The sequence below is a fragment of the Halichoerus grypus genome, chromosome 12 (genome assembly GCF_964656455.1).
Source record: "Halichoerus grypus chromosome 12, mHalGry1.hap1.1, whole genome shotgun sequence".
Classification (NCBI taxonomy): Eukaryota; Metazoa; Chordata; class Mammalia; order Carnivora; family Phocidae; genus Halichoerus; species Halichoerus grypus.
In genome coordinates, this window is record NC_135723.1 from 102,118,898 (window position 1) to 102,144,155 (window position 25,258).

Sequence of the window (25,258 nt, forward strand, 5' to 3'; positions counted from 1 at the left end):
AACATTTGGGGTGCTGTGCAGAGCCCGCAGCGAGCCCCTGGGCACGCGGAGGAACTCTGACATCCTCTTTTGGAGGAATGGCTTCTAGCTTGCTGCTGGGCTACCCATGGACACCAGGGGACTCTTCAAGAACCCAGTAGCAGGGCATGGCCTGGGCTGGTCCAACAGCTCTCTGTCCCCAAATGGAAATGACATTTGTGGCATGTGTGGTGGCAGGTTCTAAAGGTGGGAGCAGTTTGCAGGAATGCCTCTCTCATAAACAGAGTGCCTGGTTCTAGTGCACGGCTATTCCCACCCGGCAAACAACGGCACCCCGGGGTAGGTTACTCATGGACCCTGATGAACACTGAGCTTGGGAGGCTCCGTGTGACACACTGGCATCAGTTAGATGCTCAGTTAGCTCTCTCTGAAGAACCGAGGAGAAGGGGAACATGGCCTGTCCCATCACTCAGGGGCCTCACATCTTATACTTATTGTCAACTCCCAAATGTTTGGTCTTTATCAAGGGATTTTCTTTACAGCAAAAGAAGTAAGACAATGAGCGGATGCTCGTGGGATTCTGTGATCTTATGAAATGGTGTGTCATCTAGAAGCTGTTGACCTACCAGTGATAGACGGGCTCTTAAAAGCTTAGATATGATGCCAAGGAGATTTTACCTTGGAAGCTAGGTGCTGTCCTTCAGAATCTCACATAAACCCAGAGACAGTGAGACAGGGAATCACGTGTAGTAATGTTTTTCTATCACAGCAAAATATACTGGTCTAGGAATCGAATGATGCACATTAGGGGTGGATCCCGAGTTATATTGGAAGACCCATTGGCAGTGAATTTTTATTTCCTGCCCCACTAACTAGGGACTTTGCTGAATTAGAGATTTTAGAAACTCAGAGAGAAAGTAATGGTTTCTTTTATTTGGAGGTTGAGACTAATACATGGCAATTTGAGAACCCCTGCGTCGCTGCGTGAATGGAACACAAGGGAGATTTAATTCCAATTATGAAGGGAAGGGAGATGCCAGTAAATAATGGAGGCAGAGAGGAGTAGGACTGAGACTCACTCTTCTGGGAAATGACCCTAAATCCTGATCAGCAAGGGAAATGGCAGTGATGTCTGTAAGCTTGAAAGGAAATCGGTGGCACTTTCTCTTGTGTTCTCCCTGGGCCCAGAATTCCTTACCCCTCACTGCACACGGAGCAGAGGTGTGCACACAGAGCTGAAATGAAGACCGTGGAGACGTCTTACTTTCTTGTGTGGGTCACGGACAGACACAGGACTTCACACCATCTGAGCATCAATGCCTCCAACACTGCTCACACAGGCTCACGATTTCTTGCGTCCGTAGTATTATAACGCACTGTAAGTTCTCTGAATTTCCTGGATAATCACGCCACGTAATATAGTAAGATGCCTCATTTGTACCTCGACAAAAGGATCTCCAGACCCCACTCTGCTTCTAGTAAGTGGATTTGTTTTGACCAGAAACAACAGTGGGCAGCGTGCGAGGCTCACTGTGACATTTTCTAGGATCAAGGCAGTCTAACAGCTTCACCCTTCAAACTCTTTTTGGAGGGCTCGTGGGGTACCAGGCCGTGTGTGAAGTGCTGGAGCCTGGAACGTCAGCTCCCCTCCCCACAAGCCAGCGAGGGCACACGTAGACACTGCCGCCTTCCAGTTTGGATGTGCTTTCAAAGCTGTGTGTGTGCCATGTGTTTTGAGATATTTTGGTGCACCGCGGATACGTTTATCCTGAGTTGCAACTTTTCTTTCATGTCTCTTCGGAGAGTGGTGAGATATGCATTCGTGACCCAGGGAACGGTGGTCACATAGAATATGGGTTTTAGAATCAGGAAGACCCACATTCAAAAGCAGCTCTTTGATTTCCTGGCCACGGAGGAGCTCCAGCTCCCTCGTTTGTAAATGTGGCAAATGCTGTTTACGTCGCGAGCTTGCTGGAAGGATTGATGGAGACCTTGTATTCAAATACCTCATGGAAGCACACCGTCAATAATTCTTCATTTCCCATCCCAAGATTTTTATTTCTTTCACTGAACCATGATAAATTTACCTAGACTGAAGAATTTTAAATGGTTAAGAAGTGTTTCTATAAAGGAAGTGGAAGAGAAAAGAGTCTCTATTTAAAGGTTTAATAACTGATTTGGTTGTTCTTACATTCTTCCTGTTTCAGAGAGGAGGGCTGGTCTGTTAGCATTCCCTTCCGATGGCCCTTCAAGCCACACTGCACCCACGAACGCGGCTGGCATAATGAACGCACCGGATCTGAGCACCCTGATGCCGTGGCGTACAAGAAACCATTAACATGTTAATAAAGCAACGATGGGGTCTTCGGCAAGGGTGGTGCTGAATCTCAGAAATACAAGTCAAAATTCCGTTACGTTATCACATTTTCCCAGAAAAGGGACTCCGACAAATGCAAGATCATGATGTTCCAAGGAGTGGAAGGAGATTATCTTCCCTCTAGAGAATCCTGCAGTCAGGGAAGGAAGGGAGGTGGCAGAGTCCCTGCTCTCTCTTGTCAGGCCCTTGGACAGACTTGGACTCTTCCTAGTTGAAACTTGGCAGCCTGTGGCTGGATCAGTAGATCAGTTGTGATCTGTGACCTTGGCTTCAATCCAGGGGCCAAAGAGGTGGTTGCACCCGTTGCTTCCATATCAGTGCCAAGCTTTGTTCTCCAAATGACTTTGCCATTGGTATAGCTACTATCATATTTCCCATTTGGCTCGGTTGTTTGTATTTCTGTTTTAGCAGCCAGAGCTCTGGAGGGGAACCGGGAGGGGGCCGGTAAATGGGAGGATTTGGGATCCAAATCCAGTGTTACCTCCAGCATCCTGGAACATTCAAGCTGGAAGGAACTGAGAGTCATTACAGCATATTGATGAGAAAAATTAAGATCAGCTAGATGAATGAAATTAGCCAAGGTCACATAGCATGTCATGCAGGAGACACGAGTAGAGCTTAGGATGTTCCCCAGTTTAATGGTCTTTCCCTAGATCACCCTGCCCGAGAGTCCGGAGCATATGCCAGCACTCTGCAGATTTCCCAACACTTTGTCTTCTTTGCCGTGTTAAGCATCCTGATTACTGTCCTTTGATCATGCTCCCATTTGCTAATGCTCCTTAATTTTGTGGCCTCACAGAGGGGCACTGCCTCAGATGCACTGTTACCTAATGAGAGGAGCCCAGGACGATTCCTCTTCGGTCTGGATGATCTACTTCTACTGAGACCATCTAAGGGCAAATTAGATTTTGTAGTTGTTGATGAACATTGAGCGAAATGTCAACCAAATCCCACATATCTACTTTATGCCCTTATAACTCTAGAGATGCCATGCATTTTTCAACTCGAACATTGATTCTTAAAGTGATAACTTTTTATCTTGATGTTAATAATAATGGAACAATAACAGAAACAATTATTCTTGACTATGTTCCAGGCACTTTAAACATCATGCTTTACATGTGTTAACTCACTTAATCTTCACAATAATCTTTTTAGTTGGCAACCATTATTTTGCCTCATATACAGATGAGGACCAGACCAGGCAAGGTGAATGTGTGTTCAAGGTCACAAACCTGGAAGGAACAGTGTCAGGGTTCAGACTGAGGGGCTTTGGCTATAGAGACCACAGCCCTTGGATGCTGCTTACTGAGGATTCCTGGTATGTCTTGCTTTTTTTGCCCTGCGGGGCTCTGAGCAATGGTGGATTTACCTACATTTTATAAATTAGGTAAGAATTGAACTACCGACCAAGAACCTTGCAATGACCCAATGTAGGCTTACAATAATTGGTCATACAGAATTGAGGTTAGTGGATTCCAAGTCTATTTTCTCAATTGGTTACATGGACAAGAAGTTAGGACCCTCGAGCTCATTTGAAGACAGGCAGAAAGAGAGAAAACATGGGGGAGGGTCATCAGAGCAGGGCATCTCCTTCCTTACCCCACAGAGGGAGTCAGGGGAGAGTGCTCCTCTGCCTGGGGTAGACAGAAAGGAGGAGAGTGTAAGGGAGCATTCTGTGCCCAAGCTTAGAATACAATGACATCACCTATTTTAAAAGTATGGTTCAAAAAATGTCAAGTGTTGGCCAATCACACTCGGCACTCTCTCTTCCCTGGGGAGACAGGAGGGAGGGGATGGAGAGAAGGTAGGATGGTGGGAAGGGGGTGGAGTCCTCCCTTCTCAGAAGCTCTCTCCGCAGCAAGTGTAGCAGAAATACAGCAGAGCTGAGCCCCCACAGCCTCCAGCAGAAACCAGGGATGAGACTCTAAGACAGTGTGTTTTCCTACCCTCTCCTAGGGATCCTGGACTGTCCTTTGGACTTATGGGGTCCACCCAGGTCCGTGGAGGGGGCCTCAGGATTAGAAGCACCTGTCAAGAGTCCGTACATCAGGCTGGTGGAGGTCAATACCGATGCAGAGTCCGGGAGCTTGTCACCCATCCAGGGCTGGGTGAGGGCTCCAGTTTTAGCTCCCTGTCAGCATGAAACCCCCCGAGGGGTCTGGAATCAAGGTGGCCAGTTTCCTGACTGAACATCATAAACACTTTCACTCTCTCCTTGTTCTGTGGTTATGGTCTCCATGGAGCTGTCTAGTGGGTGCCTGTTTCCATTGTCATAAAACCATAATTTACAATCCATTTGGGATCTCCACCAAATTAGGTATTCCTGTGATTATTACTGGAATTGGTCACCCTTGAAATAATATGGAGAGAGTAGCCGGTGGTTAGAAAGCATGTTTCCTATTTATAATTTGAATAGCTTATTTGTCTTCCCCTAATTACCACTGGAACTCTTAGTTCTTGGACTCCAGGAAATATCTGGTTCGCAGGGTTAAATAACATTTTTTTAGGGCCTTTATTAGCTTTCCTTTTTCCTTCTTTTTTTAAAATTTTGACAGGGCATAAAATGAACTTGCTAATTAGTTTTCTCTTCCTGACTTGCATTATCTTATTGCTTTAATTTGTCTCCAGTGAGACCAACCAGATGCGTCAGGCCCACATTGCTTCTAGAGACCTAATATTCAAAAACCCTTTAAGACAATATGCAGTCCAAGGGCGCCTGGGTGACTCAGTCAGTTAGGTAACAGACTCTTGGTTTCAGCTCAGTTCATGATCTCAGGGTCATGAGATCAAGCCCCAAGTCAGGCTCTGTGCTGAGCAGGGAGTCTGCTTAGGATTCTCTCTCTCCCTCTCCTTCTATCCCTCCCCACCACCTGCCCCCCTCCCCTGCCTGCCTCTCTCTCTCTCTCTCTCTCTCAAAAAAAAAAAAGACAATATGCAGTTTAGGTGGAACTTTAGACAGCCACCTATGTAACCATAGCCAGGTGGGTGGCTTCTCTCACCTCATGTGCCCAAGGACAAGGTGGGGGTATATTACCTCTAGATACCCTCCACTTACAGCTTCTAAGAACAGACTCTCCCAGACTTGCTTTGAACTGTTGTTCACAAAATGACCTAGATATTCCAAAGTAGAACCAGGGAAGAGATCTAGTTCCTATGTACTGCATTTAATAAGTGCCACCAGGTGGCTCTGATAAGGGAAATTTTGGAAACCCTGGTCCAGGGAGAATTCTAGGCTAGGTGATTCTTTTGACACTAGCGTTCACAAACTACTGCTCTAGAAGAAAGTGGTAATAACTACAAAACTCTAGATAAATCATGCTAGACCAAATCTACTGTATAAGATTTTACACCACCATACATAAACTTTTTTCTACCTAGAAGCATAAAGTGTTAGCTATTTATAGCTGGAAGACCATCTGCTAGGTCATTTAGTCCATTCTCAACAATGTAAAAACTCTTTTCAAGGAAAAAAAGAAAGCACCACGATTTTCCTCTCCCCAAAGTAAAAGGGTTTGCCATCTCCAGTCGAGAAAATCTGAGCTAGCTTAATGATCCCTAAACCATCAGACCATCTGAAGTAGTTTATATAAGATGTAGATGCTGGGACCTCATCAAATACCCACTGAATCATGATGTTCATGGATGGGGCTTAGGAATCTGATTTTAACACAGAAGAATGAGATAATCAGTCAAATTCAAGAACCACTGATCTCTTCCACTCTTGTTCAACAGATGAGTGAACTCAGCAATAGAGTCAAAGTGACTCACCAAATCAAATTTGTGGGAGGCCTTCAACTTGTCAGCTGAAGTTTGCTTTGTGTGAATCACATATAAATTCCCTTGTCTCTCAGAAAGTCTGCTGGGGTGGTCCCATTACCCTAAGTGTGAGAAGAAATTTGAAGGTTAGAGAAATGACTTAGTGACTCAAATCATTCACCAACACTGCCATCCATCGCTTCTTCCCATGTGTCAATCAAGATCAGCTCTCAGCCAGTGGATTGTAATCTCTGACCACAAGCAAAAGGCAAGGATTGGGGTTGAGGAGGATGGAGCATAAGACTGGCTTAGTGGGTTGATAATGAAGGCTTTAGGACAAGTCAACATGAAAATGCAGTGTGGGCAACTCATAAACCACTAAAACCTAGCTTTGTCATTGTTTTCTTTTTCTACAATTAGAGTACCTGCTTCCAACATGGTTCCAACAATTTTCATCTGGTGTCCACCCCCTGCCTCCCATATTGAACAGGGATGACCTGTAACCAAGAGGGTACTGTGGAAGTGATGGGCCTGGATTTCCAAGTCTGGGTCATAGAAGGCATTGTGGCTTCTTTTTGGCTCTCTCTTGGATCACTGCTCTAGGGAAAACCAGCCACAACTTTGTGAGGACACTTAAGTCATCCTGTGGAGAGGTCCACATGGTAAGGAACTGGCCTCCCACCAGCAGTCAGCACCATCTCGCCAGGGATGTGAGGGAGCCATCTTGGAAGAGCCTTTACCTAATTCATCTGACAGCGACTCCTGATGGTCCTTGTGTTACAAACCCCTGCTGAACTGTGGGGTAATAAATGTTTATTGCTTTAAGTCTGAGTTTTGGGGTGGTTTGTTAGGCGGTAGTAGATAATTAACACAAATCTACTGAATGCTTATCCCACGGATATAAGACATTTGTCACATTTGCTAAGAGATCACTGTGACTCTTTCGTGTTGAAGCGCTAGGAGACGCCCCGTCGATGAGGGGCACAGGCTGAAAAGTCAAGGCGAGGGAGGCATGCTACCAGCAGCAGGGGAACATTCCTTCCATGGCATTTCCTATCATCTTTGATATGATTGCAAATAGTGCATGAAATACCAAGTTAAAAGGAGGCGCATGAGTGAGAGCAAGAGAGAGAAAGTGCCTCTCCCTGGGGGAGGAATTTTAAATTCATTTTCTTTCCTTCTCTGGTCTAAGCCACAAAACTCTCCCTTTCATGCGTCACGTGGGATCCTGCTATTCCTATAGGGTAGTAAGGGGAACACTGTGCTAGCTGAACAAATTGGAAGAGCACATTTTTTATCCCAGTGGCAGAGAGCCAAGACATCAGACAGGAAAACACCTTGCTGACAGAGAACAGAGCTCTGTGTGACTGCCCGGAGCCCGCTGCTTCCAACTAGTTACCCCAAAAAGTGACTTCCATACTATTTGCTATGTCTTGGTAAATTTTTCTTTTTTTTACTACGGTAATAGTAATTATTATTCTTTTTTATAATTTCTATTACTACTACTGCTGTAACAAGTTATCAGAAACTTGGTGGCTTAAACCAGCACAGATTTATTATCTTATAGTCCTGCAGCCCAGAGTCCCACATGGGTATCTGCAGCGCTGGTTCCTCCTGGGGGCCCCAGGGTGGGGTCGCTTTCCTTGCCCTTTCCAGCTTCTAGAGGCACCCACACTCCTTGGCTCATGGTGTCTTCCTTCACCCTCACGGCTCCAGTGTTGCATCTCTTGGACCACAGCTGGGAACGATTCTCTGCTTTTAAGGACCCCGGTGATTACATTGGGCCCACCTGGCTACTCTCCCATCTCCAGACCCTTAACTTAATCACATCTATGGCACAGAAGACAACATGGCCACAGGTTTCTGGGGGCTAGGACCCAGACACCTCTGGGGTAATTATTCTGCCCACCACAGGTATTTTTTTCTTTTAACTGGAAAAATGTTAATGATGGAGTATTAATCACGTGATCTCCTTTTGGGATCATTTCCTTCCTCCAAAATTAAATCCGTGGTCTTATCTCAGGCTGTTTTCCACTCTCCCACTGGGGAGGGGGCGCGTGTCGTGACCAGCACTGGGAAGGGGGGTGGCGGTCCTGGAGACTCTGGTGCAGTTTCCCCCCAAAATCACCCTTCCGCGTCCCGTGTGTTTGAGGAAGGCATGCCGAGATCGAACTCCTCCTTGTACAGACTGCTCCTCGGCCCCAGCTTGGTTAGCCTGAGACCTCCGCCCCCCCCACTTCTGAGCAGCTCTAGGATTCCAGGCGGAACCTGACCTGCTTCTTGTCGTTGGTCCACTTAGCATTCCTCCTTGTGGACACTTGGGTTTCCTCTGGCTCCGTTCTTCTGCCTGCTTTTCATTATCCACAATTTTCTTATTTTGTTATTTATTGTCTTGTGCTGTTTTCTCCTCTATTCTCTTTAATCTGTGGATTTTATTATGTTCAGTTAGCCACTGTGTAGTACATCATTAGTTTTTGATGTAGTGTTCAGTGATTCATTAGTTAAGTATAACACCCAGTGCTCATCACAGCACATGCCCTCCTTAATACCCATCACCCTGTTACCCCCTCCCTCTCCCCACTTCTCTCTGAAACCCTCAGTTTGTTTCCCAGAGTCCAGAGTCTCTCATGGTTCATCTCCCTCTCCGATTTCTCCCCCTTTGGATTTCCCTCCCTTCCCCTATGGTCCTCTGAGCTATTGCTTATGTTCCCCATATGAATGAAACCATATGATAATTGTCTTTCTCTGCTTGACTTACTTCACTTAGCATAATCCCCTCCAGTTCCATCCATGTTGATGCAAATGGTGGGTATTCATTCTTTCTGATGGCTGAGTAATATTCCATTGTATATATGGACCACATCTTCTTTATCCATTCATCTGTTGAAGGGCATCTCGGCTCCTTCCACAGTTTGGCTATTGCGGACATTGCTGCTATGAACATTGGGGTGCATATGGCCCTTCTTTTCACTATATCTGTGTCCTTGAGGTGAATACCCAGTAGTGCAATTGCTGGGTCGTAGGGTAGCTCTATTCTTAACATCCTGAGGAACCTCCACACTGTTTTTCAAAGTGGCTGCACCAGCTTGCATTTTCACCAACAGTGTAAGAGGGTTCCCCTTTCTCCACATCCTCACCAACATGTGTCGTTTCCTGTCTTGTTAATTTTTGCCATTCTAACTGGTGTGAGGTGGTATCTCATTGTGGTTTTAATCTGTGGATTTATTACAGTTTTATTCCTTTACTGACACTTTGAGGCGGAGTAAAATAAATACATACAGGCCAATCCAACATGCGTACTTAGAGGTTTCGCCTGGAGTTTTATAGACTTTTGAATTCACCAGCAGGGAGGTAATCGGCCAAGAACATGGGCTGTCAGGAGACTCTGGTTCTCATCCCAGCTTTTGCCTGCCTTGCCTGGAACCCTGGGCAAGAATAATATGTGGGTGCTCCATCTGCAGAGAGCTACCCTTCCATAGCTTCCCAGCACACTTGTGCTAAAATGCCAATCTTTAATGTGGCCTTGGAGGCCCTACACGGCTTGGCTTCTGTCATTTCTCACTTCCTCCCGTGTGACCCACCCACTTGTTTGTTCCATCCCAGCGTCATGGGTTCTGGCCTCTTCCAAGGCCCCCTCTTCCTGGACCCTTCCTTCTCTGCAGTTGGCCAACTCCCTGTCATCCTTTCTGCCCCTCTGCAACGCCCTCACACCCTCTGAAATGTCTGTCCTGACCATGGAGTCCAAGTCAGGCTCACCTACCATCACACTTTAGGAAGGAAAATGGGAGTTTGCAAAGGGGTATTATTGGGAAGCCGTCAGTGTCTCTGCCACAGGTAACCAGTGTGGCAGAGGCCACGGCTAACTGTTCACTAGTATGTGCATCCCCAGTCCCTGGCACAGAGTTTAGCACATAGCAGACAATCAGTATGTTGTAGGTTATGGACATGCTTGGCAATTTCCTCACCTGGAAGGAGGTTGCTGTGAGGCTGTCCTCAGAAGGCAGATACAAAATCCTTTGAAGGGTTACATATGCAACAGCATGTAAAGCAAGATTCACATTCTCAGATGCTCAGGAATTCACACAGTGGAAAGCTTCCTTGCTCCTTGTCTTCTGTTTCTCATCAATGTCCTCTATGCCTCCTCAGCAAAAAACAGGGCAGAAGGCAAAGAACAGGATGTGTCCCTTCACTTGTCCATCTTTCTGGAAGGCCCCGATGAGTAGGGCCTTAGGTCTCTGAGCATGAGGACCCAAATGCTGTTGCTCAGCCCGGAGCCAGACTTGGGAGGTCGGCTGATGGTACGGAACAGCCATCTCCTTGCTGGCGTCCTGGCTTGAGGGAGAACACGGTCCTCCATTTTCCTCCCTTGTTTCGGGATCCAGCCAAGTCCCTCACCATCTGCCATCTGAGCACACCACAGACTGAATTCGGGGTTTCTCCTCAGAAGGCTGCCTCCGCTCAGCCAATGCTGTAATTGGGATTCAGGGAAGCCCCTCAGACTGGATTGTGTTCTGCTTCTTGCCTTTTGGGAAATAATTGAAGAGGAAGGATTTGGCCTAAGTGCTAATTCACCCTACATGGAACCAGGGGCGTGGATGAAGGAGGGGAAGAGCCTCATAGAGGAGAAGTCGAGAGCTGACCCACACGCAGGGATGGTCAGCTAAACACACAATGCTGTCCAGCCAGTAAAACAGGGTCTTTATCGTTTTCTTTCTTAAAGACATTTGTTTGGACAGGTGGTTTCTTCCAGGTAGTGTTAAGAAGTCCATGTAATTTGGGCTGCCTGATGCCATTAATTTACTGACTATCGCCATTTTTTATTATTTTCATCAGTGGAATTTTCCTGTCTTTAAAGCTTTTTATTCTGAAATAACTTTGGACTTACAGAAGAGTTCCAAAAATAGTATAGAATTTCCATATCCTCTTCATCCAGCTTCCCCTTCAGTCAACATCTTAGATAATCATAGAACAGTTCTCAAAACTGAGAAATGAACCTTCATAGGATGCCATTGAGGGGAGTACAGAACTGACTCGGATTTCACCAGGTTTTTTCACGAGTGTCCTTGGTTAGGTCTCCTTATAGTCTGTGACCGCTCCTTAGTCTTTCCTTGACTCCCATGCCCTTGGTACTTTTGAAGAATACTGGTGAGGTATTTGCATTTTCCTCTTGTTTCTCGTGATCAGATCAAGACTGTGCCTTAGTAGGAAGGATCCCACCGAGGGGACATGTCCTTCTCTGGGCACCTTATCAGATGGCACAGCATGTCGACATGTGTTACTGGTGATGTCAGCCTCGGTCCCTTGGCCAAAGTGGCCTCTGCCATGATTCTCTGCTGTGAAGTTAATCTTTTAGCCTAAATATTTTGGGGAAAATACTTTGGGATTCTCTAGATATCCTGTTTCTGCTTAAACTTTCATGCACGAATTTTAGCCTTTACCAGTGGATCTTGCTTGTACCAATATTACTCTGTTGTTCTACTGGTGACTTTTTGTTTGTTTGTTTGTTTCTATATTTATTAATTAGAATTCGGCTGTAAGGAAGAATTGCCCCTCCATTCATCCCTTTGTTTATTCGGTTATTTATTTCTATCAGTGTGAACTCAACAGATGTTCATTTTATTCTTTGAGTTACAATCCAATACTATTGTTGTTTATTTTACTTATTTATGTGCTCAAGTTGTTCTGACTTTGGCCTTTGTGAGCTCATTCAGGCTGGTTTCTGTCCCCATTTAATATGTGCATTTTTGTTCGTTGCCTCCTCATTTTCTAGCTCTGCAAGATGCTCCAGGCTCATCTCGAATTTTTTTTTTGTTTCAGTCCTGGAATCAACAACTTCAACTAAAGAGCCTTGGTTCCGTTTTTGTTTTAGGTGTTTTTTATTTTTGTTTTTTTGAGAATAGTATTTAGAAGCCAAGTCATGGATGATAATTGTGCTCATTGATACTGGGCTGTCATTGCTGCTTCTAGGTTCCCTCAGTGGATGCAGCTGAGAGTATATATATTCATATAACACATGCATACACACATCGGTATTTATGCCCCATCTGTTTTTCAGTACGTATATTAAAATGAAGTTATAAGTCCACATTGATACCTTCAACTCCAATCCAGCACCACAGAATTTTTCTAGCCTTCTCCCTTTCCCTTACTTGTAAGTTCTTTCTCTGACAGCGAGACCCTTAATTCTCATTATCTACAATATATTTATTTGTTCAACCATATACCACAAAGCAGTTACAGAATTCCTAACCTATGGGACTTTCCTTTTATTTTAAAATCTACAAAGATTCTTTTTCTAAATCTATTGTTTTCATCTTTCTGTCTCTGTCAAGATTATTTTTAAATTATAATCTCTAAGCATTGATCATTTCCTTCTGCACCTCATTTTGTAATATTTGTTTTTGCTCCTCTGTCCTGCTTTTCTGCGTGCCTTGCTGTATCCCACTCTTACCCTATTTGAAAATGCTTATAAAAGCTTTCACTTTGTGTCTGGGGTGTGTGTGGTTGTTCTTTGTTCCTTCTCATGAATAGTGTCCTGGAAATTCTTTTGTTGTGTTTTTCTGGTCATAAGTCATTACTTCTTTCCCCTCCAAAACTAGGTTCCTTGCTTTCTTATCCAGCCTTTCCCTGCATGTCCCCTATTTCTTCTCAGAAGGAGGTGTGATGCAGACGCACGACTTGTCTCAAAACCCATGATGATGTTTCTAGGGGACCTTCTCCACTTCCAAACAATGTAGGATTCTGGCCAGATGACCAGGATCCAAGCCAGATGACCTTGGGAATGTTAGCGGTGAGTTGACATGGGAAAACATGTTTATAATTTTTCCTGACTTTCAGTTTGTTTTGGTTATTTATATAGAGGGAGGGGCTTTCAACAAGCAAAATCATTTGGGAGGAAATGATAAACTCTTCAAGAATATCAAGTATGTCATGTTCCTTGTTTTACTGTAAGCTCCTGAGGGCCATGGCATGAACATGTCTGTACCCCCACCCACCACCACACCCACATTATATGTGCACATGCAATAGCATGGTAGCCAGGCCAATAAAACAGGATTGAAAGAAAGAGTATTAGGAAATGATGAGAACATCCAAATTAATAACTTGTTAGTATTTAGAAAATAACCAGCAGTCACTAAAAGCCAACACTGCAGTCCATTTTTTAACTGCAAGTTGAAATGGAAAAAACCCTGAGGTTCTTTCCAACTATGAGAATCTGGACCTTCCCACGTTGACCTGTGGGGAATCCAAGTTTAGTGAGCTCACCACCGTCTTGTTTGTATCCCCAGTGGGCAATATGCTCTCTCTCTTACCATCTGGAAGCACCCCGTTCCCAGATCTGAGAACTCAGGCATTCATCTGGGCCACAATGTCTCCTAAGGCAGAAAATTTTCACATTCAATTAATATTATCAGTTTGTCACTGATTTGCCCAGCGATTCCGCTTTGTTATTTGTTGGGGGTTTTGTTTAGCCTCATTACGATCTTTGAGGGATCATTTTCCCCCTCTGTATTCCCATCCTTGGTGCTTACTGATGAACACCTCTGTTGGAGAATTTTAATGCAGCCCCCAGGGCTCTGTCATGCCGTTCTGGGTTAGTAATGAGAGCAGAGCCAGACAAATTAGAGAAGCTTTGGCATCTGTGAAATACAGCTCATCTTTTCCCTCTTCTCCAATGTGGGGAATAGGATAAGCTGCTGTTGACACTTCTCGCTGCTTTCTGGGGCAGGTGCTTATCTTTGCCTTTTCCCTAGAGAGGTGTAAAATATTTACTCTCCCTGCAATCTATGTGCCACTCAACACGCCCTGGAAAGAGACTGTGTATTCCATCAGGGATTTCTGTCAGTGAACAGAAATCTTGGGATCGGCAGGCGGGCAGGACAATCACCGTCCAGGTCCACCTGCCCAGAACCCAGTGAAAACAAGTGACCCTGAAGATTTCAGCCGACTGAGTGTGAGAGATGTCCGCTAGCTGCCCCAAGTTCATAGGCTTCGTCACCTCGTTTCTCAGACCTTCACTAATAAACTTCCTTATCTGGTTTCACAATCGCAGCCAGAGATTTATGGGGAGCTGAGTACTTTTCTCAGCTTCATCATGAGAAGCCTATGTGAACTTGAGCAAAAAATTCCAGCAGACTGGACACTGGGCTCCTCACCTGTAAGCGGAGGGCTTGGATTAGGTGACTGCTAGGATCCCTCCAGTTTAAAGGCCCGGTTTTTCTGAATTTTGTAAATGGTTTCAGGGCCCAGCTCAGAGCTGGCTCCATGGGCCACGTAGTGAACACTGGTGGATGGAGGGAAATTCAACACAGCAACGAAACTAAAGCACTTCGTGTCTCCGGGACTACAGGTCATGCAGAAGTCAGGTCATGCGGGGACAAGAGACCCAACGAAACAGGGACAGAGGAAGGATTGTTGAAAGAAAGGATCACCCAAGAGGGAAGGTCCTTGTTACCCAGGGAAAGAACTCTGGGATCCGCCTGGCTTGGTGGAGACTCGTGCCCCCGAGAGCCGTCATGGGACAGAGTGCGACCCTGTTTAACCTCCTTTGTCTCTTCTGGGGAGATTCTCCTTCTGTAAATACCTGATTCGGAAGACACACAGGCTTCCTGTGAGATGCCTGGGCTCCTTTCTCTGGGCTGCTACGTGAACCGCCTGGAGAAATGGCTTCTCGATGAAACCTACAGGCAGCTGGGTCCAGGATGCCCCAGCCTTATGCTGAGTGTTCAGGGAGGGAATTTTAACATTGGCTCCTCCTTCCAGAAGGCAGGATAGAAATGAGATGGTGGGAAGATCTGACCTTGTATTAGTGTTTGCTGTTTCCATCCCCAGGAAACATGGAGGAGGCTCACTGCCAGGTCACCATGAGGAGCCCGGACAATGGTGACAGATGCCTCCAGCCCGGTCCTCCCTGCACAGCGCCCGGGGCAGGGTGAGGGGGCTCACTGCCCCACTTTGGGCTGGGGAGAGGCACTGAGCCTCAGTGCTTTGAGTCTCAGAGGTGGGGAAGGTCCTCACAAGGGGAAGGGCCAGGAAACACGTTAAGAGGGAGGTAGAATATATGCTGACCAGTGGAGGAGACACTTAGGTTTTACCATTTCCTGACAATAGAAGAAAACATGTCGATGAGTAGGAGGGCGGTCAGAGGACAGAGAGGACAAGAAATGAGGAGCAGGGAATGAAAGTGATAAAGACCATGGAGACAAAGTTGAGGGCGCAGCAGGGCAGAGACTCCTTGCCTTCTTCTAAGGCTGGGGTCACAGGCTACCGATGGGACCCAGGAGCTCCTGGGCTTCGTGGTTTTGTTGATCTCAGTTGTGACTGAGAACTGATCAGTACAATGAGTCACACAGAAGTAACTTGCAAATCAAGAAGGAACCCTGGTCCTTTGGTTGGACGGAGGCTTTGAGGCACAAGGCAAGGCCAGGTCAGAAGCCCTGGGAGGTTCAGTGTGCCCCTGCTGGCCACTCCCCGCTCCCCACCCGTCCCTTCTCTCCTGAGACTGGCCCAGGGCTGTGACACCGTGTCCGCATCACCCCGCAGATGCCATGTCCAGCATTCTCCCCAGCCCTTCATCCTGCTGGGAAGGTGCATCCTTCTCTTGTGCCCACCGCTCTGACCCCCCTTCAAGTCCCAGTTCTGCTCCATTGTGAGCCTCTCCAAGCACTTCAGGAACTCTGAGCTCCTGGTCATTGCCACTTAAGCTTTTGGTGATCATTTCACATGTGAATTTTGCTTCCGTGTCTATATTCTAAGCTTCTTGAGAGCAGGGCTGATATCTTATGCTGCTCTGGATTTCCCATGATACTGGGTCTGGAGCTAGAATACACTGGACATTCAGGACATAACTGGCTTAGTCAGTGATGGCCACACTTGCCTTTTGTCTAATGTACTAGAGGACATCCTAAGACGGTCTTGATTAATGGCTGAGTCAGGCTCAGAATTCAGATGCTGCTTCATTCTTTAAGAATATTTGGATTCTAGACAGCAAAGACCCTCTCAAACTCCAAATTCCCCACCACTAGAGCAATGCCTTCTAAATGGTATCCTATGGCAGAATGAAATCATTTTGCAAGGGGCAGTGTAGAAATGTGGAGTGTGGGCCTTTACTAGCAAGTGTGGGAAAAAGAGAGATGGTATATTTCTTCATCTATAAAATGAGAGTCATACTAACTCAGAGGATGGTAGTGAGGATTCAGTTAGTCCTCACACAATGCCAGGTGTGTAGGTAAACAGCCTGCCAATGTTAGCTATTGATAATTATGATGTATTTGGGAATCTTGAGACCCGCCTCTAGCCAGCATCCCCTGCCTGGTGTAAATGTTAGTTTTTCCAGAATGGTTCCGGTCTAGTTGAAAGTGTAATTGAGCTGTCTCAGGTTGCCAGCCAAATGCCCAAGTGATGTTCCGTTAACCTAAATTGAACTGGTAGGTAATATTGGACATGGCCTTGACCATTTGTCTTGTTGAAAAAACTCTTAGCGAGGATGGATTCTGAAAAAATTCCAGCTATCTAGTAGTAGAAACTGGATTGTAAGGTTTGCTCAGATTCTCAGGACAGACATGTCCAAGACAGAACACGAGCAATAGATATCGCCCTGGAGCCATTCACAGGGTTCTATGCCCCGGTGCCGTGAGTGAGGGACTGGCCTGGGAGAGGTGGCCAGTGGGGGCAGGCCAGCCAAGTGACCAGGCTAAAAGCACCAGGGACACACGGAGTCATCGATACGCCAGTGCCACCCCCTTTGTGCTATTCTTCCCGAGAATGAGGACCCCCGCCTGTCACGAGGGGGCATCAGGCAGCGGGTACTGCTCTGCCTTTTGAACTGGGTTCGTGAGCTCACCCAGGGTTTGTCATGGGGCACAGCAAGGTCTTTGAGAGTAGCCAGCAGGAGATATATAGGAAATAATACATTTTCATTAAACATAATTCTAGACATAAACACCCCCAGTTTTCTCTCCTGCAGCAGACTCTGACAGCTGGTAGCCACACTGTGTGCCTTTGAATAGTGCCTTCCGAGGGACCACAGGGAACTTGTTCCCTTATCCTGAAGTCTTAGGGTGCTCCACGGCTTTTTCTTTCCTCGTGTCAAAAACCCAGTTTGCTGGGAGACTGAATTATTTACATCCATGATGGCTGCCTTCTAAGCGCCATTGCTATGGCTGTTGGGGGGATCACACTGCAAATTCTTGGCCGTGTTTCTGTATCCCTTTGCCTCTCCTCTCCCACGTGCTCTGGAACTCTCCCTTAGCTCAAGCAGCCTACGAGTGCCCACTGTCTATTGTGTACAGACGACCATAGCACATGTTTGCCGACTCTAGCTTCTGGGGTTCTGTGGGGAGAGCGAACAACAAAATAATGTCTGTGGGACATAAGGCAGGATTTGCAGTGTGGTGGGTGGGAGGTAGGCAAGCTAGAGAGTGAGACTCCTGCCGGCTGGAGTGGCCAGAGAAGGTCTAGTGGACGAGCAAGACTCAGCTGGTCTCTGGGGGTGTCCCCGGGAAGGGGGGCAGGGCTGGCTCTCAGGCCTGTGCCCGTGGCATCTCCTAGAGCAGCAGGTCCATGAGCCACCCGGACGGAAGGCTCTTCCTGGAGGTGAGCTTACAGAAGTAGGGAGGGACCTCTCGTGTGGCGTGAAGAGTTTGGTTTTGTTTTATAGATCATAGAGTCTCAAAGATTATTTTTAGGAGGGACAGTGCGGTAATGAGGACGGATACACGTTGCAGCAAGAGGGAGTAGGAGCAGTGAAGACATTGGGAGGACAGTTGTGTACGCTTAGGACCAGATTAGAAGGGAAAAAATTAGAGAAATGTCACAACCAAAGCTTGGATGAGTGGTTCTTCCCTGAATATAGAGAGAAGAGGGGCAATTCAGTAATGAGGGTAGGGGGGCGGCGGGATCAGAGGGCAGAAAGAAAACACGACCAGAAGTCAGCGGACCAGCATGCTGGCTCTGTTTTCTCCCCCTGCGGGCTCTGTGACGTCAGCGCCTCTGGACCACCGTGTCCTCATAGGTGACGTAAGGATCAGTAATGTCAGGGCTTGCTTCTCCCATTTGCTCGAGAATGAAGTAAGAACCGAGAAGAAAGCATTTTAAAAAGTTAGAAATCCTTCAGATCATCATCAATATCATTGTGCAACCGGGATCCTGTGACTCATGAATTTTGCAAGTGGAGCCCAGCTTCAGGGATCTGGAGGAGGGACGCTGTGCGAGCATATGTGTGCTTTTGTACGAGGATCAGAAGACTGCTTTGCATCACTGCAGGAAGGGAATTTCCTATTTCCAGGCAAAACAATGAAAAAGAGCAATCTCTCCCCAAGAGCTGGTCTCCAAAAGACATGATTCTTATCGAAATCCTCACTGAGGCGTGGCCATATGTGGTGCATGAGCATTATCCTCAGTCGCCCCGCTGGGGGAGGAAGTTTCCACCGGCCACAGTACACATCAACGCCAGTTAAAATCACACACAAAGCCGCCCCCCGCCCCGTGTGCTCGGGCTTCCAGCACACACTGTCGTTTCCAAGCCCCAAACCGCAGCTGAGGGAACCACTACCCTCCCCGGACCCCATGGCTTTAAACTAGGCAGAGGGGCTGGGGTCCCGAGACCACCTTGCTGCCTACTTGATACGTACAACCCGTGCCTTTCTCACTCAGATGCTAGCGGGAGGTGTGGGGCCGGGGGCGGGGTGGCGGGCAGGTTGGAGCCGACGTTGTAGCTCCGGGCATCAGCCTTGAAATGACAGATGAGTTGAAAACCCATCACTTGTTCCACGGATGTCAGGACGGTCGGTATCGTCATTTTGCCAATTCAGCATGAGTTTGAGGAGGTGATAAGAGCTCCACACATCTTAGCATTATGCAGCTTCCTCTGTAGTGAAGGTTTCCTACCAATTATCTCGCGTGGCCTCTGCTGGCACCTTCCGTTGCAGGCCCTCTTATAATGTCGATTTTATGGATGGAAAAACGCAGGCGTGGAGAGGGTAAACACGGCAAATAAAGCCACGGAGCTCATCGACAGCTCCAGGGTCACACCACAGCCTACCCCGACCCTAGAATTTCGCTAATTTGGTCAGCTCTCTGACATCCTGGGAACAAAATCCTCTTGGGCCCCACCGTGCCCAAGGATGCTTGGCACATACTCTGCCCTCAATACTTATTTTTGGATTGATTCATCACAAATGAAACGAGGGTGGAAGTGTGGCATCTGCAGCCCAGCATGAGAAGGAAATTAGCTGGACCAGCTCCTCCCAGATGATCGAGGCCCTGAGTCTGAGACAGGGGAATGGAAGGATCCAGAACTAAAGGAGTGAGCGATGGGGAGAAGTGGCAAAAAAAAAAAACAAAAAACAAAAAGAGCTAGGAAAATAGAGAGGAAAGGCAGAAGCAAACAGCAGAAGTGAGTGCTGGACACTGGGACCCAGCGTGGTGTCCCCTAAACGTGCATCTAAAAGCGCCATGCTCGAAGCGCCGAGAGTAAAAGGGTGGTCACCAGGGGCCGGGGTAGGAGCATCACAGAGATTCAAAGGCACAAAGCTCCAAGCAGTGGAAGAGTCCCAGAGATCCGAAGCACAGTATAGTGAACCTAGACAGTTCCGTACTAGCATTATCAAACCTGTTCAGAGACGAGATCCACTTATTCCCAGCACAAAAGAGCAATGATACTTACGTGACAGGCTAGAGGTGCTCACTATCCCTATAACGGCAATCATATTACAATGTATAAATGTATCAGAGCAATGCCTTGTAAACCTTACACTTACACAGTGTTATATGTGAAACAAATATGTTTCAATAAGAGAAAAAAGAAAAGTTGGTTTCATGTAATTTTCTTAAGAGGGGTAAGGGCTTTCTTATATATTCATCTGGAAGGCAGAGAAATGGGTCAGTTTAGGCAGTTCAGAAATTAAACGCATGCAATGCCAATCAAAGTCCTAGCTATGCCCCTAAAAAAGCATGCCAGGCACATAGGCTGCTTGCTCACCTTGTGAACCTGTCTGGTGTGTCTGCCCCCCGACCCTGTAAGAAAGGAAGCCTCCTGTGACTTTTCCTTCTCACCCAGTGCCGCCTCAGTAGCCCTTGGGACTTTGACCCTAATTCTATTCTTGTACATTTCACGCTCTCTCTATATATTGATATATACCATTATATTAGTTTCAGATGTACAACATAATGATTTGATGTTGTATATATTGCAAAATGATCACCACAATAAGCCTAGTTAAGGGAGAGGAGTACTTGAAACACAACTCTTTGTTAAGTTTGGAGTTGCCCGGGAACTGACCATTAAGAAATTTCTCTTGTTTTTGTCCCAGAACCTAGCTGCCCGTCTCTCCTACAGCTGGGCGTGGCCAAGCACAGAGTCCTATTGGATTGCAGGGGAGTGTGAGGCAGGTGAGCCACCTCCATGCCCCGTCCTCCCAGCTCTCCCCCTTCTCTGTCCTGAAGCAAATGAACGGCGAGTCTTCCCAGCTCTGAACTCAACATGGTCCTTCCCAGGTGGAAGGAACTTGGGTTTTCTTCTAGAGAAGGGAAGCCCCCTGCAGGTCCAGAATGCTAACATTGAGTTTTATGTGAATGAGAGATAAATCTGAAATAGGTAACAGCTCAAACACAAAGATTTATTTCTTTTGCAACAAATGATGTTGAGAGGGAGAGCTCTCTGTTTCTCTGAAACAGTCTTTTCTATTAAAAAATCTAAATTAAAAAGAAAAAGTAACACATTCTGGGGCAGGCCAGCTTTTAGAAGGAGAAAATAACATTATTCTTTAACAAATATTTATTGAGTAGGTGATTATTTATTTTGGGGGGTTCCAAAAAAAGGAGCTATCCTTCATGGGAAAATAGACATATACCTGTTTTCATGGGGCTTATAATGTAGTGGGGAGGCAGACTAAAAATAATTGTAATTATACAATTAGTGTGACTTTAATATATTCAAGGGCACATATTATGAGACAGTATAACAAGGTGGTCTACTCACTCTTTCGGTCTCAAAAAGTAACTTCTCTGACTCGACAGTTTAAGTTGTAATTTGCAGAGCCTGCTCTAACTTCATATCTGGCCGAGGCAGTAGCACGTGCAAAGGCCCTGGCTCGGAGAAGATCTTTGCTGGAACTGAAAGGAGACTGGTGTCACTAGGGCATAGCGAGCCAAGAGAAGGGGGGCTTGGGGCCAGATCACACAGGGTCTCTGGCCCCTGATAAGGATTCTGTGTGATATCCTGTTTGCGAACATAAGCCCTTGTAGGTTTTGAACAGGAAGTGATATACAAATCCTTTAGGATGAGCACTTTGGCTGCTGTGGATACCCACAAGGAGCCTATCTCTTCAGTGCAGGTGGAGGGTTGTGGCCACCCCAGATGGGAGTGGGTAGTGAAGGTGGAGATAAGCTGACTGGGTCCAGATGCACCTGTGTGGATGCAGAAGCGATGAGACCTGGTGATGGTGGGTGAGAAGGTGAGTGATAGTGTAAAACAAAGACAAGCCCCAGGTCTGGGCTCAATGTCTGTCTGTAGAGTTGATGGAGCCTGGAGGAGGAGCAGGTGAGTAACCTTACCTGGTGCAAATTCAAGCCCAAGGAATTCACCTGCCTTAAATATACCCAAACCTGGAATGTGATCCATTGGCAATTGCCTTTTTAAGATAAACATGTTAGATCAAGTGATGATTATGTGGGAGCTATTGAGAATGAGAACTTTTTTTTTTTAAGATTTATTTATTTTAGAGAGAGAGTGTGTGTGTGGGGGGGAGAGGCAGAGAGAGAGAGAGAATCTCCAGCAGACTCCCTGCTGAGTGCAGAGCCCAACTCCGGGCTTGATCTCATGACCCTGAGATCATGACCTGAGCTGAAACCAAGAGTCAGAAACTTAACCGACTGCATCACCCAGGTGCCCCAAGAATGAGAAGAACTTTAGATGATGATGTGTCCATGTCTTTATATCCAAAAAATGTCCTAGAAAACAAAAATTCTGGGCTCTATTTGTTTTTTTCAAAGACAATTTTGGTCTTTTATAAAGCTCTTAGGGAATTTTCTTTGGTTGTGGTATTTTTTCAAATGAAACTCCAGCATTTATTGATACACATTCACTGAATAGAAACATTCCCTTGGTTTCTCAGAATTCCAATTCTGGAAATAATAGCATCGAAAAGCCCAAAATGTAATCAGTTGTTTCTCCAACACAGTGGTTCCTGCTTCTGAACTATTTCTCAGAAAACTTCTGTTGATACCTTGTACACTTAGCAAATACAATTTACAGAAACAGTGTGGGGTGCTCTAATGTGGAAAAAAGAAATGCAAGGGAAACATAAAACAGCTCGTGAAACTCCTTGCAAGTGTTCGAACTAACGTTGGGTCATGCTGTGTGTTGCAAGGGACTTCAACAAGAAAGAATTTAAGTCTTCAAAGAAAAATAGATGTATGATGAAAAGCCTATTATTTGCTTTAAGACCATCTCAATGAATAAAATTTTGTACATATATAAAGTTTCTTAAAGTGTAAAATATTGATTCTTATTTTAATATAAAAAGCATTATTATATTCAAAAACTGTAGGAGTTTAAAGTGGACTCCCAGTCATTTTGCCTAAGAATGAGGGCATTTAATCTGCAGTTTTAATTCCTTGTTGCAGCCGAGGTCTGCTTGATGTGGGCAGAGGAGACAGGGCCTTGGATACTGGTAACAGATGCACTGGGTAGTCAGAGGGTAGTCAGCAGGAGTAGGTTTGGGCAGAGGGGGATAAAGAGGATAAAACATGAGGTGTTTTTGTTTTGTTTTGTTTTAAACAAGTGAGAATGCCTCCCTTCTGGATCCTGAGCCCTGAGAGGGCAGGTCACAGTCTCCATCCCTGCATCCACACAAAGGTTGGCACAGCACGTCGGTGTGCTTGGGAAATAGTTATTGAGTGTACGATGTAGAAGAGGCCCCAGCACATACTTTGCCTATTTTAATCCTGAAATTGATCCCGAATGACAGAGACCCAGACAAGCGGACTCTTATGCTGGCTCTTTCCATAGCTCCTCTAAATACTCTGGAACTTCAGGATGGCCCGGAAGAAACCCCAGCCAGAGGGGTGCTACGGTCTTCATCAACTGGTCAATCCAACAGAGGCTGTTGAAGTTGGCAGTGATGGAGGGAGGGAAGAAGGTCGACTTGCTCACTTACCGTCTTCTGCCTGTGTAATAAAGCATATGTTGAGTCAAGTCCTTTGGGTACTCTCCTTCTTTTTTTTTAAGTATTAAGGTATAATTGACACGTAAAAAGCTGTATATATTTAATGAATACAACTCAATGAGGTTGGGAGTAAGTATTCACCTGTGAAACCATCACCACCATCAAGGCCATAAATATGTCCCTCACTCCTAAAGTTTCCTCCTGCCATTATTATTATTATTATTATTATTAGCACACTTTACATAAGATCTACCTTCTTAGCAAGTTTTAAGTATAGAATTATTTTTAGCTATAGGATCTATGCTGTCTAGTGGATCTACAGTACATGTTCATCTTGCATAACTGCAACTTTGCACCCTTTGACCAACATCCCCATCTCACCTGCCCCCCCCTCCGCCCCACCCCTGGCAACCACCATTCTACTCTCTGCATCTACAAGTTTTGACTATTTTAGATTCCACATATAAGTGAGGTCATATGGTATTTGTCTTTCTCTGTCATTTAATATAATGTCCTCTAGGCCTATCTATGTTGTCACCATTGGCAGGAATTCCTTCTTTTTAAGGCTAGATAATATTACATTATATATATATATATCACATTTTCTTGTCAATGGACATTTAGGTTGTTTCTATATCTTGGCTATTGTGAATAATGCTGCAATGCTCATGGGAGTGCAAATGCTCTTTGAGATCCTGATTTCAATTCCTTTGGAAATACCCAGAAGTGGGATTGCTGGGTCAGATGGTAGCTCCAGGGCTATTTGATTAGAGCATTTCCCGTCATCTGACTTACAGAGACACAGAAACCAGTGGGAAATTTGTGCTGAGAGAAATTATACCAAGAGCTAATTTTTGATTCATAGAGGAGTGAGTTTCAGAGATATTTGATAAGTATAAACATAAAGAGTTTTCTACTTTCCCTGAGGAGCTTCTTAGATCTGGATAGATGATAGATAGATGATAGATGATAGATAGATGATAGCTGACAGATAGAGGATAGATGATAGATATGGCATGTTGGAGTTACTCTAAGAGAGAAAGAGGAATTGAGTTGTTTTGGCCTGATTAAATGAGAGAATGGACTTAACCATTACTTGATTTGTAGAACACTGTGGGAGTGGCAGATTTGGGAGGGAAAATCAAGAGTTATGTTTTGAGATTGTTATGTTGGAGATGCCAGACAGGCTGATGAGACGCCATCTTCCTAGGAGGAGATGTTTCTGCGGAACTCAGGAAGGGAATATATATGTTTGGCCGACTCTGCGAATGGATTGAAGTTAAAGCGAGAATGGATGAGATGACCTAGAAGGTTTGCATAAATGAAGAATGGAGAGGTTTGAGGACTGAGTCCCCTGGTGGGGAAGTGGTTATGGAGAGAATGGAGGGGTGGCCAGTGTGTTGGGAGGAGGGCTGAGGGTGTGGCTTCCCAGAGACCAGATGAAGGCAAATGCGTCCCAAAAAAGGGCCTTTGGTGTCAAAGGCTGAGTGGATTTCATGACATGGAATTGACCTTGCTGAAGGTAGTTTTGGTGTTATTGTGGAGATAACAGTCTAACTTGAGTAGTTTCAGAAGATGATGGTGGGACAAGATGTGGATTCAGGGATTGCAGCTCCTCTTTGCCTGAGTCTTGCTATAAAGGGAAGTGGACAAGTGAAGAATAAGCAAGAATCAGGTGAGTTCAAGGGAGTTTCTTTTCTTTTATTCCTGTTTTAAAAGATGGGAGTCTCTTTGTATTATCATGGAAGTAATCCAGAGAAATGGAAAGATGCAAGAGAGGTTGGAAAATTGCCGCAGTCATATCTTTTAGTAAACTGGAGGGGACTGAATTCAGGGCACAGGTGGAGGGAGAGACTGTCCTTAGACATGAGGAGACAGACAGACAGACAGAGGTCTTCAGGAAAGAGGGGATTGGCCCAGTGGTTCATAGATTATGGTCATGATGACAGGTAGCTAATGGCAAGGGCTTCAGAGA

The 25,258-nt window shown here is 45.8% G+C and overlaps 1 long non-coding RNA gene across 1 annotated transcript in view; it reads left to right on the forward strand.

Annotated features, from left to right (window-relative positions):
- LOC118520837 (uncharacterized) overlaps window positions 1-23,255 on the forward strand; it is a 146,148-nt gene extending 122,893 nt beyond the window's left edge. The window contains exon 3 of the long non-coding RNA XR_013443020.1: window positions 23,127-23,255. This is a non-coding gene — a long non-coding RNA (uncharacterized LOC118520837). The remainder of the gene's footprint in view (window positions 1-23,126) is intronic.
- Window positions 23,256-25,258: the final 2,003 nt, after the last annotated feature.